This window comes from Rattus norvegicus, chromosome 3, assembly GCF_021556685.1.
Source record: "Rattus norvegicus strain SHRSP/BbbUtx chromosome 3, alternate assembly SHRSP_T2T, whole genome shotgun sequence".
NCBI lineage: Eukaryota > Metazoa > Chordata > Mammalia > Rodentia > Muridae > Rattus > Rattus norvegicus.
Genome location: NC_141536.1, coordinates 95,764,518 through 95,771,273, shown reverse-complemented (window position 1 = coordinate 95,771,273; position 6,756 = coordinate 95,764,518).

Below are 6,756 nucleotides of genomic sequence, written 5' to 3'. Positions count from 1 at the left end.
CCTATTCTTTCAGGTCCTCAGACGTCAAGTCTAGTAGACAAGATCTGCACAGGTTGGTGAAAATCAAGGGACACTAGTATACTAATCATAACACCTTACAAGTGAATGACACCTTATAATTTTTAAGGGCTCTTACAATTACTACTTCTCCTTTGACCATTCCAGAGATCATTGTGGAAAATATCAGAAACAACATTTTAAGATGAAGAGAAATCAGTTTCCCTTGAGTACACAGGCAAGGACAGAAGTGGGTCTCATTCCTGATCTAAAATTACTCATAGTAATCTTAAGGTCGGGGTGCTGACTAGAATGGTCTAGGTATATTAAAAATATTTTCACATCTAGGATTTGAAGTAATAAACCTATGAGAGAGGTCAGAAGATTTGTAATGTAATCATCTCTCCATAGTTGTTCTCAAGTGGAGAGCATTGAAGTCTCACCATTGAGTTACATTTTGCTGAGCTGTTGGCCAAAGTAGCTCCAGGGAAACCCCCAAACATCATAGAGTACAGGTGTTATTGCTGAAAATTACTTATGTTATTGAACATGGGATAAATCAAACTAGTGCCTAACTAGAAACGTTACCCCTACTCCTTGTGACTATTGCTTATGGTACTGGAAGGTACACTACGTGGCCACCAGAGGAGAAAGGCAATCATCAGGATCATCCACTACAAACCCTACAACCTACAATGGTGTCCTGCCTGAAAGATATGGTACTATAGTAGTGGCATAAATGTTATGAGGGTAACTAACCACTTTTAAGAATTGGATAAAAGCCCACCTCATGAGATGGAACTCATACCTGACACTGATACAAGATAAGAGATGAGATTAGGTGGAAACCTCTACTATTGTTCTGCTAAAGGAATATATGAATAAAATAACTCCTAATGATAGACATACTGCTATATCAGTAGTTCAGTGCTTCATTCAGCCTTCATCAGAGGAACTCCTTGCAGTGTATGGGAATTAACACAGAAACCCACAACTGGACAATGTGCAGAGAACGAGAGAAACTTTGCAACATTCATTCCTAAATGGGAGGTCTGCATCAAAGCCCTTCCTTCAGGATTCTAGGACCTATGCAGGAAAGAGGCCAGAAAGATGGTGAGAGTCAGAGGTGGTGTACAACTCCAAGGGAAGAGTGCCTTCCAGACACAGTAGGATCGACATGTGTATGAACTCACAGAGATTGTGACAGCGTCCACAAGACCAGCACAGGCTCAAACCAGATGGGCTTCCAGCGTTCAGAGGTAGAAATAGACATGGGGGTTATACCCTAACAAAGAAGCTGTCTTTATTTAGCCAAGAGAAAATCAGTTTTCTCCAATGAAGTCTTAATGGGTAAACCAACCACATTCCAGTGCAGCTCTGTGCCGGGAGTATTTTGGCCAACACAAAATCAGCTCTATGGTATTTTTATGGACTGTATTTTGCTCTGTTTTCCTTTGTTTTGGCATGTTTTATCTTACTGGTGCTTTGTTTGTGTACTGGTTAGTTTTATGTCAACTTGGTACAATCAAGAATCATCAGAGAGGAGGAAGCCTCAATTGAGAAAATGCCTCCATAATACCTGGATGTAAGGCATTTTTTAAATGATCAATGGGAGAGGGGCCAGTCCATTGTAGGTGATGTCATTCCTGGGCTGGTGATCCTGAGTTCTATAAAACAAACAAACGATCAAACCAACCAACCAACCAACCAACCAACCAACCAACCAACCAACCAACCAACCAACCAAAGCAGACTGAGAAAGCCATGGGGAGCAAGCTGGTAAGCAGAGCCCCTCTATGGCCTCTGGATCAGCTGCTGTCTCCGCTCCTGTCTCCAGGCTCCTGCCCTGTCTGAGTTCCTGTCCTGACTTCCTTCAATGATGGAAGTATTAGTGTAGACTGCACAACCCTCCTCCCAACTTGCTCTTAGGTAGGTTGTTTCATCACAGCAACAGAGACCTTAGCAAAGACATCTTGTTTTATGTTTGTTTGTTTTAATCTCGCTTTCTCTCTTTCTTTTCCTTTCTTCCTTTCTTCCTTTCTTCCTCCCCTTTCTTCCTTCCCTCCCTCCCTTCCTTCTTTTTTAATTAAAATAAAGAGAAAGAACATAAAGTTGGGTGGATACGGAGGTGGATAAGATCTCGGAGGAACTGAGGGAGGGGTAAACATGATCAAAATATATTGTACAAAAATTTTCTTTTTAATAGGAACAAGTTAAAACCTCACCGTCCAGATTATACTCCTACTAAATATGACCCTTCAGACATGGGAGGGATCTCAAATGCTTAGGTGATTCCCGATATTGTCTAGGCCATGAAACTTGGCTTTAGACTAGAGATTTACAATTTATTTTCCAGTGCTTTTTGTAGAGGAAGTGGAGAAGAAAGAATATAAGGTAGGAAGAGAGAAACAACAGCAACAACAACAACAGCAACAATAACAACAACAAAAATGAACCAACCACCACCACAAACAATAACAAAAACCCCAAACCAAAACAGAGCTCAAGCCCTGACTCTTACGTTGGAATTCTCTCTTCTGTCTGAGCCAGAGTCTTTTGTTTTATAAAATACAGAAAGTAAGCAACATTTAGTCATCAGGGATGCTATGCAGAGCACATGAGATAATGAGTGTGAAATAGCCAAGCACTGGGCTATTCTCCAGTTCTACCATTCCCTCTCAAGCTCATTCAAACACTGCACCATTCCCGTGCCTCCATACCATGCCCTCTTTTAGGGTCGGGGGTGTCGGGTCCTTATGCCTTCATACAGTGTACTCTCTTTGTTTGGAGGAGGTGGGGTTCAAGGTAAGCTTTATTTGTGTGGCCTTGGTTATACAGACCTCACTATGTAGTGTAGACCAGGCTGGCCTTAAACTCAGTATCATCTGTTTCCCAAGTGCTTGGATCAAAGACGTTTGACACCACTGCCCAGTTATACTACATTCTCTTATGAGCAAAGTTTCCATTCTTGATCGTAAATGGAATCAGAAAGAGAACTTCAGAAGTTTTCACTAATGAAATACGGTCTAGAAACTGGGGCTATGTTCTCAAGACTACTTCCTGCTGTTGCTATTGCTGTGTTCAGGCCTCTGAACCCCAGAGTTATGAATCTGCCAGTTTGCTAAATGTTTACTCAGAAGGGCAATTTCATTGCAAGAGAACATTTCAGCTCTTACTATTCACCTTCTGTATTCCTCCATCTTGCTCTCTGAGTTCCCCTGAATGTGCCCCCAAGCACCTCTTGTTTAGTCTCATTCAGCAAATTAAGGAAAGTTCCAGTATGTTTTTTTTTATTTGGCAAGTGCTGAGTTCACTGTAACCCAGGCCTGCCAGAGAACAAATAAACCCCATACTATACACACCCACTCCCTTGACTGACACTTTGTACCGGTTAGAACAGAATCTTCTAATATTAGGAATGGTAGCGTGAGGATCGTTTCATAACCACAAACACAGTAAAAGCTATCGTGAAATTAAGCATGACTCATTGTCAACGGAACACGAGTCATTGGATCAACTCCCCAGGTTGCTCAAATGGGACAACTTTTACACTAAACTCACAATCTGCTGTTAGTCTTCTCTCTAATTGATTGTTATTTCTGAATTTGTCTTGACCATACTGATTTATTTTTAAACCTTTGCTAATTCCTTCCTCACTGCGTAACAGTGTTTTTGTAAGCATCGTTCTCTTATTTCCTATGTATTTAAGCATCTTTTTAATTAAACTAGACTGTGAGTTGAGAATACATATATTTTCTATCGTAATAACAGGAGACCTGACATACTGCAGGCTCTAGTAGTTAAATGTATTGGATAGTCTTTATTCGTGAGCAATGTTGTTTCTAGCAAGGTAATGAAATGTGTATATCTTATTCCTTGGAATTTGGTGATCAAATAATTTTTTTTGCCATGATATGATTGCCACAGATGAGTGGTGGGAAGAGTGCAGCATTCAAGGTGGGTGGAGGAAAAAGAATGAACAAATGACAAAAGAAAAGAGGGACTAGTGAGTGTTATGAATTCTAGTTTCTTGAGATACAAAAATGAACAAAACTAGAATGCTTATTCTCAGGGTGTTCATGTGCATATGTGCATATCTGTGTATTTCAGGAGAAACAGAACAATGAAAAAGGAAATTAGTTAAGTGCTGTTGTTTGATGACAAACTCCATAAAGAAAAATTAAGACAATAAAGTCTTGGGTGGAGTGTGGGCTGTGGGAATGTTAAGCAAGTCCCTGAGGTAGAGAGAAACTAGAGACTTTGCAGAAAACCCTTGGATCCCAGGCCTGAGCAGGGCAAGTGACTGGAGAGTAGAAGAGAATGAAAAACTCTCTTTCTGCTGGTAGACAAGCTTGGGAGAGAGCTTTAAATTTTTATTTATTTATTTATTTTTTGGATGAGTGTTTTTACCAGCCTGACTGTCTATGCACCATTAGCTTAGCTGGTATTCACAGAGTCCAGAAAGCATGTTAGATCCCTTGGAACTGGAGTTACAGACTGTTGTAAGCCATCATGTGTGTGCTAGGAACTAAAACTGGGTCCTCTGCAAGATCAGTAAAGTGCTCTGCATTAAAGCTGACTTTAAAATCCATACAAAAAAGACTGTATGGCATGATCATGACCCTTAAAATACTGCATTGTAGAGTTGGGACGTGCCAAGAGGAAGAACCTTGAATTTTAATACATGCAAATAGAAACATTATAGTGGTGACCATTAAATACACTGGTTTCGGTCATTTACATCTGAATACAACTTTGAAAACTTAATAAATAATTCAGAGAAGCAAAGGAGCCTAAATATCCCAAACAATCTGGGGAAAAGAAACTCAGAAATAGCTACATACCAAAGGCACTTTAGCCATTCGGGAAAGACAAATTAAAGTGGAAGTAACGGATAGGTTATTAAAAACTAAAATAAAAACCATTGGTGAGTAAGGGAAAGGAAACAGGACAGAGGCTGCGAGCGGCTTGGTGATTGGGACCCATTGCTCATGTAGAGGACAGTGGTTCAGTTCCTACACTCACTCACATGATGGTTCACACCCATTCACACTCACATGATGGTTCACACCCATCCACAAACCACAGTTCCAGGGGATCTTATGCCACGTTCTGAACTCTTTACACACCAGGTATGCAGACAACTGACTCATATGCAAAAATAAAAGTAAAACAAATATATATAAAAGTTTGGAGGGGTTGGGGATTTAGCTCAGCGGTAGAGCACTTGCCTAGCAAGCGCAAGGCCCTGGGTTCGGTCCCCAGCTCCGAAAAAAAAAAAAAAAAAAGAAAAAAGAAAAAAAAGTTTGGAAAACGTGCAGAGCCATTGAATCTCACCAGTCACAAAGTACAACAGCTGATCTGACACTCAGGTAGTGTTTCCCTTCAGGTTTAAGTTAAGGAGTTCCTTGGTACTTGCTTCGGAGAAGTAAACATTTATGTTCACCCAAACTCTTACTGCAAACACATACGCCAAGAAACAGAAACACCAAAACGTTGTTCAGCAAGTGAATATGCGAGCAGTTCGAGGTCTGTGCAGTGGGTACAGCTCAGCAATAACGGAACAAAGTCTAGAGTAAATAACTCATCAATCTGAAATGCTCGACGAGAAGCGCCTGAAGGGTTACACACTGTGCAAGGGCACTCTGTGCAGAGACAGTAGTGCTAGGGGACATGCTGGTCATTTCCAGCAATTAGGGGAAGTGAGTGAGACCTTCTAAATCTTGGTTGCTATTATCTCCTAGACTGTTCTTACTCATTTGTCAGTGGGAGGAGGAGACGGGTAATCAGAAGAAGCGGGGATGGATTATGTGCTTATACACTTATAAAATTAACACATAAATTTCATGCATTTAGTTTTCCTTGCTGTGAATTGAGGGGTTTATGAGCGTTGAAAATGTTATGTGTTGTGTACTTAGAGTACTGAACGAGATATTTTGCAAACATCGGGTTTTACTTTTCTATTATTAATTGGGAATTTGGCTCTGTATTCTTCAAGAAAGGGTCAAATGCAGTATCAGCCAAAAGTTTTTAGATGTGAATTGTTCTTGTCCTTTACAGATTGGTCTTCTTACAGCCATGGCTTATTCCTTGGATGAAAATTACAGTGATATTCAGAAATGTAGCACATTTACAAAGCTTGAATAACATTTTAGTAGAATACAGGACTTAAATGGCATATACATCTTATAGATTGATTATACCCAGTGGAGACCTTTGTCATGTACCTATCTAGAACTCAGAAGATAGTCATGTTTAGAAATTCCATTTAGGAAACCCTAAGTATTGATGAGAATATCTAGGAAATCATAAAGTAGGAAATAAAAGGTAAAGATGGGAGCTCAGGTTTACAAAGCTTTGAGGAGAATGAGAGGAGGGACTCATCAAGTAGATGTGAGAGAAAGGGAAATACAGCATTCAAAACCAGAAAGAGAAATGTAACATTCAAAAACCAGAATCTAGAATTTTCTTTTAAGACAGAGAGTCTACTCCTCTACCATTGTTCCAGATGGTGTCTAAGGGAACAGGCAGGAACAAACTTTGGTTAGAGTTTGCCTGAAAGATAATTGGAGCAGGAGAGTAGATGGCTATCAATGCACTGGTATCAATGTTTAAGTTTAGAAGCATAGCGAGTCCAATGCATGCCAGTGCTCAAGTTAGACACCTGCTTGAGTTCACTCAGTACTTGCCAGTGCTTAAATAATTGTTTTGCTCTCTCTGAGCCTCAGGCCCTCCCTCCCTCCTAAGGCCATGTTGATG